This window comes from Carya illinoinensis, chromosome 15 (genome assembly GCF_018687715.1).
Source record: "Carya illinoinensis cultivar Pawnee chromosome 15, C.illinoinensisPawnee_v1, whole genome shotgun sequence".
In the NCBI taxonomy this organism is placed as follows: Eukaryota; Viridiplantae; Streptophyta; class Magnoliopsida; order Fagales; family Juglandaceae; genus Carya; species Carya illinoinensis.
The window spans coordinates 1,623,187-1,635,509 of record NC_056766.1 but is presented as its reverse complement, the minus strand read 5'-3'; the positions used below and the strand labels follow the sequence as shown (position 1 = coordinate 1,635,509).

General features: G+C 41.1%; 1 pseudogene; it reads right to left on the bottom strand.

The window, feature by feature from the left end:
- Positions 1 to 318: 318 nt before the first annotated feature.
- Positions 319 to 7,232, bottom strand: LOC122296041 (annotated as a pseudogene).
- Positions 7,233 to 12,323: the final 5,091 nt, after the last annotated feature.

Here is a 12,323-nt window from a genome sequence, read left to right as displayed (position 1 = left end):
TGTTTACGTACTAATACTTTGGGGCATTTGTTTGAGATCAAAATCACTTATAATTTATATCTAAATATAATACTAATTAAATGTTGAATCGATCCATTTCAGATATTTTTTTTTAAATACTTTGAAATTAACGTAACTAATAAAAAGGAAAGATTCTTCATATATATATATATATATATATATATATATTCTATTTTCGGACCAAATATCTTTTTATAAAAGAAACAAATTCATATAATGTGAATCCCAAACATGGGAAGACATAAGCAATACTAGAGATCACCTACGTACGTACGCACACGATTGAAATGAATGAAATTAACAAGAATTAAAGTGCACTTTCTTATTGACTTAATTTTTGAAACAAATGATAGTTTATAACTTGTACGTCGACATCGATCGACCAAGCTAGACTAGAATTCAGAAATCGTATGGTACCCATTCCTATATCACAATTACATGCTGCACTCATTTTAGTTGTACATATATTCATGCTTCGAAAGTAAATCTCCTCCGTACGTCTTCATCCCTTCTGAAGAAGCGAACAAAAGTGCAACCCAAGAATGACACATTATATAATAAACAAAGTAATTGATAGATATCACAGCAAATTCGTCAACATGGTGGCATGTCTGGTGGTGGGGATATCAATTGAGCCTCTGGGTAGTGTCCATTTTTGACAATGAATGCCGTATCCATGCACCAAGATAGGTGACGTTCTAAATGGCAGTGCAAGAACCATACACCTACAGAAAAATAAACGTTCCATTAATGTGAGATAGAGATAGCTGTTGATCACCATAATGATTATGATGATATATAGTATAATATTTGTTGTGCCTTGAGTTGCCCTGAAAATAAATACAAAATAGATAGAGACAATATTTAAGTAGTTCGGCAATTTGCTTACGTCCATTGAGTGGAAACACTATATTCAAAACAACTCTATCTCAAATAGCACTACACACACTTCTCACTTCACTCTCTCAATGGGATGAGTTTTCTTTCAGATGACCTCTCCTATTTATAGAAGAGGCTGAACTCATCTCCCTCCACATATGCGCTGGAATGCAGTGGCTTAACTCTCAATGAAAGCACATGCAAGGAACATTACCACATGGGCACATGAGCACATGGGCAAAGTATGGGCAACATATTGAGTGGACAGCACACACGGGTGGACCCTTAACAATCACCCCCTCCACCCAAGTGTGCCACATTAGGATACTACATGTTGTATCCTTCCAATGATTTCATCCCTTTATCGAAATGTTCGTTTGCCATGAGAGATCTCCGCTACCAAATGCACCCTAAGGCGCCAATGCACCTGTAGGTGCTCAGCAGTATGAGATATTAATCAAGTCCAAACAGTGGTTGAACTTGATCCTTGTGACGACTTTTGTCAACATATCTGCTGGATTATCTTCAGTGCCAATCTTCTGAAGTAGAATGTCCCCTTCTTCCAATATCTCACGTACGAAGTGGAAACGGACATCTATATATTTTGTTCGAGAGTGATATACTTGATTCTTGGCCAGATGAATTGCACTGTGACTGTCACAGTAAATGGTAACCTTTTGCTGTTTAAAATCCAAGTCTGTTACCAATCCCTATAACCAAATGGCTTCTTTCATGGCTTCCGTTACAGCCATGTACTCAGCCTCAGTTGATGATAGTGCAATTGTCGACTGCAAAGTTGATCGCCAACTAACTGGTCCTCCAGCCATAGTGAACACATATCCAGTTGTCGATCGGCGTTTGTCAAGATCACCTGCATAGTCTGAGTCAACATACCCAGTTACTAGACTATCTTCACTCTTTTCGAACTTCAAACCAACATCTACGGTCCCCACAATATACCATAGAATCCACTTAGCCGCATGCCAATGAGTCTTTCCAGGATTATGCATATAACGGCTAATTAAGCTAACGGCCTAGGAGATATCAGGTCGTGTACACACCATGGCATACATTAAGCTTCCAACAACACTTGCATATGAGACATTTCTCATGTAGTCCCGCTCTTCATCAGTTTTAGGAGACTGCAATGCACTGAACTTGAAATATGGGGCCATAGGAGTACTCACCGGCTTCGTCTTCGAGTCGATGTTGAAGCGTTGTAGTATTTTCTTCAGATATTGCTTCTGAGTAAGGTGAACTGTACCTTTCACCCTATCTCTATTGATCTCCATCCCCAGTATTCTTCGAGCTTCTCCCAGATCTTTCATGTCAAACTCATGACTTAACTGAGTTTTTAGGCGACTTATCTCCCCTTGCTTTTACATGCAATTAACATATCATCTACATATAAAAGCAAATAAATGAAAGATCTATCTGCAAGTTTACTGAAATATACACAATGATCGTATTGGCAACGAGTGTATTTCAGATCCATCATAAAGCGGTCAAATCGCTTATATCATTGCCGAGGTGACTGCTTCAAGCCATAGAGAGACTTCTTTAGACTGCATACCCAATTTTCTTTGCCAGCTTCTTTGAATCCTTCTGATTGAGACAGATAAATCTCCTCTTCTAGATCACCATGTAAGAAAGCTGTTTTTACATCAAGCTATGCTAACTCAAGGTCATATTGTGCAACCAAAGCTAGCAATATCCGAATGGATGAATGCTTCACAACAGGAGAGAATACTTCATTGTAGTCAATTCCTTCTGTCTGAGCGTAGCCCTTGGCTACCAACCTAGCTTTGTATCGCAATCCATTTTTAGCAGCTTGATTATCTTTCTGATTGAAGATCCACTTACAGCCAATTGTCTTCTTTCCTTTTGGAAGTGGCACAAGCTCCCCAGTCTGGTTCTGGTGAAGAGACTGCATCTCTTCATTTATTGCCTTTGTCCATTCAACCTGTTCACTAGACTGTATGGCTTCTCTGTAAGTGGTCGGGATCTCACCCCCTTCAGCTGGTAATGCATATGTCACATAGTCTGCATAACGTGTCGGTACACGCTTCTCTCTTCTTGGTTTGTTGGTTGCTATTGATTCAGGTTGTATTGGAGGTACTGTGACTGGACTATCAACCTCATCTTGTCCGTGCTCTCTATTTGTTTCTCCTGAATCCTTTCGAGTGAAAAACTCCACCTTTTGCGAATCACCAGGTGTTTCGCTATCATGGCTGCCATCACTGGAATCTTTATGCTTATGTGACTTAAGCATCTCAGATTCATTGAAGGTAACATCTCTACTGATGATCACCTTTTTAGACTCTATGTACCAAAGTCTATACCCTTTTACACTAGTACTAAAGCCCAAGAATTTTGCTTTCTTGGCTCTAGGATCAAGCTTACTTTCTTTAGCATGATAGTAAGTAGGACATCCGAAAACGTGTAAAGAGTCATAATCAGTAGCATGTGTACCTCTCCACATTTCAGTGGGTGTCTTTCCGTTATTGGCAGATGCGGGTAGTCGGTTGATGAGGTGGCAGGCATATGTCACAGCGTCAGCCCAAAATTGTTTACTGTATCCAGCATCCAGCAACATATATCGCACTTTCTCTAGTAAAGTACGATTCATTCGTTCTGCCACACCATTCTGCTGCGGTGTATCTCGTACTGTGAAGTGTCTGACAATTCACTCTCTCCGGCATACTTCCATGAAGGGATCTGAAGTGTATTCACCTTCATTATCAGATCTGAGCCGCTTGATCTTTCTGCCTGTTTGAGTCTCAACCATTTTCTTCCAATCAATGAAGATTTGCAGCACTTCATCTTTATTCTTCATCGTATATACCCACACACGACGAGAATAATCATCTACAAAAGTTACAAACCAATGTTTACCTCCCAAAGATGCATTTTGGGTAGGTCCCCAAACATCAGAGTGTACATAGTCAAGTATTCCCTGTGTATTGTGTACTGCAGTTCCAAACTTGATCCGCCTCTGCTTTCCCAATACACAGTGCTCACAGAAAGACAGTTTACCAGTCTTGGCACCTTTGAGTAAGCCTTGCTTTAGCAGTGTTTACAAAAATTTTTCTCTTGCGTGTCCCATACGCTTATGCCACAGACTGGAGGTGTCGGCATCAGTCTCATCTAGCTTCTCACAGCCTGTGGAAGCTATTCCATCAACAGTACTTCCTTGCAAGAAGTACAAGTTTCCTCGCCTTAAGCCCTTCATAGCCACCTGAACTCCCAATAGTACTTTGAGAGTTCCGTCTTCAATGGTGATTCTGAATCCTTTTGAATCTAGAGATCCCAGTGAGATGAGATTCTTTCACAAGTCCAGAACGTACTGAACTTTTGTCAGAGTCTTGACGCTGCCATCCTGCAGCTTTAACCGAATGCTACCCATTCCCTGAGTCTTACAGGCACTGTCATTGTCCATAAGTACTGCTCTACCTTCAATCTTTGTGAAGTCAGTAAACCAGTCCCGATTGGGACACATGTGATAGGTACATCCGGAATCCATAATCCATTCATCGGAATGACAAATGGATGATGAAATTGTCAAGGAAAAATCTGAATCATCATCTCTGTCCACGACATTGGCTGTGGTGGGTTGATTCTGCTGTTGTCCCTTCAGTTTGGGACAATCCTTCTTCCAGTGTCCTTTGTTGTGACAAAAGGAACACTCATCTCTGGCGAGCTTTCTTTCGACTGATGGACCACGTGATGTGGCTTGAGTTTTCGATTGAAAACCTTTCTTCTTTCCGAGATACCTTGACTGTGGTCTCCCTCTTGCTGTTAGCGCTTCACTTGATGTGTCTAGTTGTACCTGCTTATCTTTTTTATGGTACTCATTGCTAATTAAAGAACTAGATACATCGTCAAAACTAATACTTTCCTTCCCATACAGTAGAGTAAGTAGTAATTAAATGCTCATATGTATTAGGCAAGGAATTTAACAAAAGTAAAGCTTTATCTTCAAGTTCAAACGACTTTCAACGCTCTTCTTCATGAACTTATCCTCCAATTTCTATCAAAGTATCTTAGTATTTGTCTCTCTCATGACAAAATACTTTTGTTCTTTGGTAAGGCATAATCGGATTGTACTACAAGCTTGAGTATTAAGCTTCTTCTAATCCTGATCAGTCATATCATCTGGCTTTCCTTCCAACGCAATATCCAACTCCTGTTGGATCAAAACGTCCATGACTTCACACTGCCACATGCCGAAGTTGCTTGTTCCATCGAATTTCTCAACTTCAAACTTGGCATTTGACACTGTGGACCGACGTCCAGAGCTACTGGCATTTTCAGAACTCCTATCTCTTCCAGATCTTTCCATTTGAATTTAGAAAATTTAGACACAAAATTTCAAAATTCTAACTGTACAGATGAGTCCGGAATGATCCAAATAGTTGGAAAGTACTATTTGATCGTTGAAATCAGACTCCAAATGGCTTAGATCAAGCCCAAAATGGATCTGGAAAACGGACGGTCTTGATCGTCTGGCGCGTGATATGCACGTGCTGAGTAGGGTGTCTAGTCGGCGCTTGGGCACGTGTATTACACGCGCAACAGCTCGTCTGTGCGCGTAGGGGGGCGTGAGGCGCTTGACTAACACGCGCTGAATCTCTGTGGGGCTCGTGGGGGCACGTGGGGACGTGTATTTCACGTGGCTTCATCTTTCGATGTTTCCTCTAGTTGCGACTGAGGCGCGTGAATCACACTCTCCAACTTCTAGAGGCGCGTGCGGGCTCCTCTGGTGTTCGTTTTCGATGCCGTTTGCGGCAACGGATCCGTCTTGACAAGAGGAACGTTGTGGTGTGATCAAAAGTTGATTTCGATGAACTGAAATTTTCTGGGTAGCACGAACCGAAGCTCTGATGCCAATTGTTGTGCCTTGAGCTGCTCTGAAAATAAACACAAAATAGATAGAGACAATATTTAAGTGGTTCGGCAATTTGCCTACGTCCACTGAGCGGAAACACTATATTCAAAATAACTCTATCTCAAATGGCACTACACACACTTCTCACTTCACTCTCTCAATGGGATGAATTTCCGTTCAGATGACCTCTCCTATTTATAGGAGAGGCTGAACTCATCTCCCTCCACATATGCGCTGAAATGCACTGCTTAACTCTCAATGAAAGCACATGCAAGGAACATCACCACATGGGCACATGAGCACATGGGCAAAGTATGGGCAACATATTGAGTGGACGACACACACGGGTGGACCCTCAACAATATTTACAGTACTGATCATCATAATTATAATGTGCAGTTTAATTACCTGGGTTGTTTGCTTTAAATCTTATGGTTGCCCAGCCATTCTTAGGGACAACGATGGTATTCTGAAGCGGGGGGTCAACAAGATTATATCCCAAAGGGTCCTTGTCTTTGTCAAAATTCCCAAATCCCCAACCAACGATGTAAAAACTATATCCATGTATGTGCATGGGGTGTTCTATCCCTGCACCCAGGTTTGTTCCCTGGAAAACAAGCTCCACCGTTGAGTTATACTCGAGGACCCTCACTTCTGTCCCTGTTTTCGGCGTCTGTAGAAACGTTGGCAGATCATCCACAGTAAAATTATATAGCAAAGGTGGCACACTCGGAAACTGGTCCCCATAAACGCTACCAATATGATTATAGTAGGCTTTTAATATGTCAGTGGTTGGCAAGTCAAAGATGATGTTATTCAAACTTGCAGTGAGTCACGTTCCATTAGGAGCCTCGCAATATGAAGTAGTACTTCTGTTGCATGGCAATGTAAAAGCATAAAGGCCAATAACAGCTCCAGCTCAGCTCCACAAAAGAGCACAATTAGACATAGTCCCAACAATGACTCCAGCTCGGTAGAACCTTCTAGCATAATCATGTAATTCTGTTTTGGTAATTGTTTCTTGTACTGAGGTATTGCATTCTGTTGTAGCCGACTCTGATCTAGGCTGGAAATGCTAGCTCACATTATCTGCTCGAGACTATGTCTGAGCAATATTTTTCCTTAAAATAGCACACTGTGTAGTGAACATTCTTAAGGTAAATGAAATACGAATACCTTCATTTTAACATGGCATCAGAGCTTTTTGAAGACTAACGTCAAATAATGGCGGAAGAGTCATCTCCATTAAAAAGTTCTAATGCTCCTCCACCACCACCACCACCTCTACCATCACCCACCCCTACTCTCCCTCACCTTTCTCACCTCGTCACTGTCAAACTTACCCATGATAACTTTCTACTCTGGCGCACCCAGATGGTTCCATATCTTCATGGTTAGCAGCTCTTCCATTTCGTGGATGGGTCTGTTCTTCCTCCACCTCCATATCTTTCTAATCAAATCACACCCAACCCTGAATTTATCGCTTGGACTCAAACTGACCAACTCATTTTAAGTGCTCTCATTTCCTCTCTCTCTGATAATCTCATCGCTCAGGTCGTAGGTTACTCTACTGCCCGTGATGTCTGGAAAGCTCTGGACAAACTCTTTACATCTCACTCCCATGCCTGTGTCATCCAACTCAGGTATCAACCAGCCACTGTTTCCAAAGGTTCCAGCTCAGTCTCGGACTATTTTTGGAAAGCTAAACATCTTTCCGATACCATGAGTGCTGCTGGTACTCCTCTATCCTCCGAAAAATTCATTTTGTATCTTCTTGCTGGACTCAGCAGTGAGTACGATGCTTTTGTGACATATGTCATTACTCGGGTTGATCCCTTATCTCCCGATGACCTTTATGGACTTCCGTTAACTCATGAAAATCGTTTATCTCATTCCACCCATCTTCCCCTTTCCACTGATCTCTCGGCTAATTTCACCACCTCCTCTGCTTGTGGCCTTAGTCCTTACCGCGGCACTTACCGTGGTTGTGGCAGGGGTCGGTCTGCTCCAACCTTGTCCTCAACTTCATCTACCAACTTGCCTTCACCTCTCCCTCACTCCAAACCCACGTGTCAAGTCTGTGGTAAGGTGGGCCACATTGCACTGAAATGCTACTATCGGTTTGATCACTCGTATCAAAGTGACCCTCCAAAATCACTCACTGCTCATTACACAACTTCTACATCTTCTCCATCAATGGATTGGTATCCTGATATAGTAGCTACAAACTATATCACCTCAAACTTAGCCAACCTCAACCTGCACTCGGCACCATATGGTGGTAATGATCAAATACGTGTTGGTGATGGCTCGGCACTTCCTATTTTCAGTATTGGCGATTCTTCTCTTGCCACTTCTTCCCATTCCTTTATTCTCAAAAATTTGTTACATGTTCCTAAAATTACAAAAAATCTCATCTCAGTTAAACAATTTTGTTGTGATAATTCAGTCTTTTTTGATTTTCATAGTTCTTTTTTCACTGTGAAGGACTCCAAGACATGGATCACTCTCCTGCGTGGGCCAACACATGATAGTCTTTATTCCTTTCCTTCGGTTGTCACTCCATCTTCTCCTCAAGCTCTTGTTGGTGAGCGCACTTCTTCTTTTCAGTGGCATGCACGACTTGGGCATCCAGCTCTTCAATTAGTTCATCGCATCATCACCACTCATTCTCTTCCAGTTACACATCACGACACCCCTCAAGTCTGCCTAGCTTGCTATCAAGCCAAAAGCTCCCAGCTCCCCTTTCGGTCTTACCATTAGCACTCAACTAGGACTCTTCAATTAGTTTATTCTGATGTATGGGGCCCTACCCCAGTCCTTTCTAAAGAAGGATTTAAATACTATGTTTCCTTTTTAGATGAGTTTACTTGTTATACTTGGTGGTACCTGCTTGTTCAAAAATCTGAAGTGTTTTCAGTCTTTCTTAAATTTCAGAAGCATGTTGAATTATTGTTCAGTTCTAAAATAATCTCTCTTCAAACTGACTGGGGTGGTGAATATCGCTCACTACATAATCACCTTCAAAATCAAGGCATCTCTCATAGAATATCTTGTCCCCATACCCATCAACAAAATGGGGCTATGGAGCGCAAACACCGTCACATTGTCGAAACGGCCTTGCTTTTATGGCTCAAGCATCCTTACCCCAAAATTTTTGGGTAGATGCTTTTCACATGGCAGTATATCTCATCAATCATCTTCCAACTCCAATGCTTAAAAATCAGTCACCATATGAAAACCTTTTCTCAAAATCAGCCGATTACACTTTTCTTAAGATTTTTGGCACTGCCCGTTGGCCTCATCTTAGGCCTTACAACCGTCACAAACTTGATTTCTGATTAATGCACTACTTATTCTTAGGTTATAGTGATTCTCACAAAGGCTACAGATGCTTGCACGTCCCCACTGGGCGAATTTATTTTTCTTGCAATGTGGTCTTTGATGAACACCTTTTTCCCTTTGCTGTTACTTCTGAACCTCCTCAACCCATTTCCTCAACCCTCCCGTCCATCCTGGGCCCAATACCTCTACCTCCTACTTTCGGATCATCCTCACAATCCCAGCCCACTCGGCCCCACACCACTACTAGTCCGCTTCCTATTACTTCTTCACTTCCTATTTCTTCTCAGCCCAACAGTCCAACTTCCAATCCTTCTCAATCTGCTATTATACCTCCTATTTCCTCTCAACCCAGTAGCCCAATAACAGGTTCTTCTCAGCCCGACACTCCACTTCCCCTTTCGTCTCAGCCTACCAGCTCAGCTTCTTCTTCTTCCTCCTTACCTTCTCTCTCAGACTCGTCTTCTCCAACTGCCGAATCTTCTCTTGATCCTTTCTCGACCAACGAAATCATCACTCGGTCTAAAACAAATTCTCTCCATCCTCGTCGTTTCACTGACGGAACTGTGCTTTGGCCACCACCATGTAGTCATCTCACCGTTACCACCTCCGTACCCGAAGAACCCACCTCATACAGTGAAGCCGCCAAACACCATGACTGGCGATTGGCCATGTCCAAGGAATTTCAAGCCCTTTTACAAACAAATACCTGGTCTCTTGTTCCTTCATCTGGTATCACTAACTTGATCGGGTGCAGGTGGGTTTTTAGGACAAAAAGGCTATCTGATGGTTTGATTGAGTGCCGTAAAGCTCATTTAGTGGCCAAGGGCTTCCACCAGCAGGCAGGCGTGGACAATTTCGAGACTTTCAGTCCGGTTGTTAAGCCAACAACCATTCGGACCATCCTCAGCATCGCTGTCACTGAACGCTGGTCTCTCCGACAGCTTGATATCCACAATGCATTTCTGCATGGAGATCTTCACGAACAAGTCTACATGACTCAACCGATTAGGTTCATAAATCAAGATTTTCCAATCCATGTGTGTCGGCTCAACAAGGCCTTATACGGCCTCAAACAAGCTCCATGAGCTTGGTTCTCCAAGCTAAGCACTCGACTTCTTAATCTTGGTTTTAATTCCTTTGCTGTCGATCCATCTCTTTTTGTTTACAAGCATGAAAGTGTCACTCTATTTTTGCTTGTTTACGTCGACGATATAATCCTTACTGGGTCCTGTTCAGCTGCTATGTCCTTTGTTTTGAAGGCTCTACACATGTCTTTCCCAGTCAAGGATCTTGGGCCTCGGCGTTTTTTTCTTGGTCTAGAAATAAACATACTTCCTACTGGGATGCATCTCTCTCAGCACAAATATATCTGTGATCTCCTACAACGCACAAACATGGACCTTGCAAAACCAATCTCATCTCCTATGTCTACATCAACTCATCTATCTCTCATTGATGGTCCTTCCTTCACTGATCCTACCCTTTATAGAAGCACTGTCGGCAGTCTTCAGTACCTGTCCTTGACTCGTCCAGATGTTGCATTTGCTGTGAACAAAGTGTGTCAGTTCATGCATGCACCCAAAGTCCCTCACTGGCAGGCCGTGAAGCGCATTTTACGTTACCTCAAACACACTGCTCAGCTTGGACTTCACATTCGGCCCTCTCCAAATTATTCTTTACATGCTTTTTCAGATGTAGATTGGGCCGGATGCCCTGATGATCGCGGCTCAACTGGTGGTTTCTGTGTTTTTCTCGGATCAAATATTCTTTCATTATTTATATTTATCATGTCTTAACAAAACAGAGCCAATATGATTTTGCTACATGTTTACTGCAATCAGCAAGCTTGAGATATATGCAAATGGCCGGCTGTCGAGATATCGACGTTACCTTCAACTTTCCGGCCTATGTCTCCTGACAGTTACTATATATCTATTTTTTTTTTTTTTTGATAGAAACAGAACCAACTTCATTGAATAGAAACAATTACAGACAATTATCAAACCATAAGGTTTGAGAAAGAAAGTTTGGAATACTATTCCACCACATCTCAATATCCTCTACTCTCCAAGCATATCTAGCAAGGTTATGTGCTGCCATATTTCCTTCTCTATACACATGAGTAAAAGAAACATTATGAAAGTGACTAGATAAATGCTACACTTCCGAGAACAGATTTCCAAGCATAGAATTAAGCATAGCATTTTGTTGTAAAGCTTGAGCTAATAGTTACTATATATCTATGGACTACATATAAATGATATATAGCGTGGACTTTTGCTTCTAATTAAGATGATCAGTGATCATGATATAAAATAGCTGCCAAAGATATAATATTGGAACAGCAAAGAAACATAAGTAGTTAATGATGATAATTACCACGAAAGTGTGACGAGATAAACCCTGGCAATGGACGACCATACCGGCAAATACCGAAAGCCCCGACATTCTTTGCAGGAGCAGTACTACTGAATTTGTCTTCACTGGAAACATTCTTTAGCATTCAATGGAATTCGATATTCTTTTCACTACTTTTCTTTAATATGTGTGATCATGAGGTATTTATAGATCGTTAAGAAGTTGGTTGACAAGTCATACAATGAAGCTTTTTGACCCGTAGTGCTGCTATATATGTGTATCTATCAAATGAATGCGTGATGAAATTCTCCTTTTCCAAGATTCGAAACGTAAGGAGTACTAGGGTGAACGAAAGAGACAATTACATGAAGTCCATCATCTATTTGTCGTACGTATATATATATACTTGATAATTTTTTTTTTAATTTTTTTACAGGAAAAGTTCTTCTAATTGATCATGATAATAGAAATTAGTAACAGATATTTACCAAGCCAACTAGCTTAAGAAATAAAGTCCGGAAAACTATACCACCACATAGCTCTATGCTTTCAACATTCCAATATTCATATCAGGCAAGCTTGTGAGCTACCTCGTTTTTGTTATCATTCTTCTCTGATTCTAATATTACATAAAATAATTAAAAAATTATTTAGAAGTATGATATTATTCATCCGAATTTCTATCATTTCCAATTTATATTTTAAATAATTTTTTCAATTACTTATTTAAATTGCATTGATCATTTCAAATCAGATAGATAAGATCACCATATGTGATTGCCGATGATAATGATTATTTATCATGGAATTATATAATGCTACATAAAAGAAT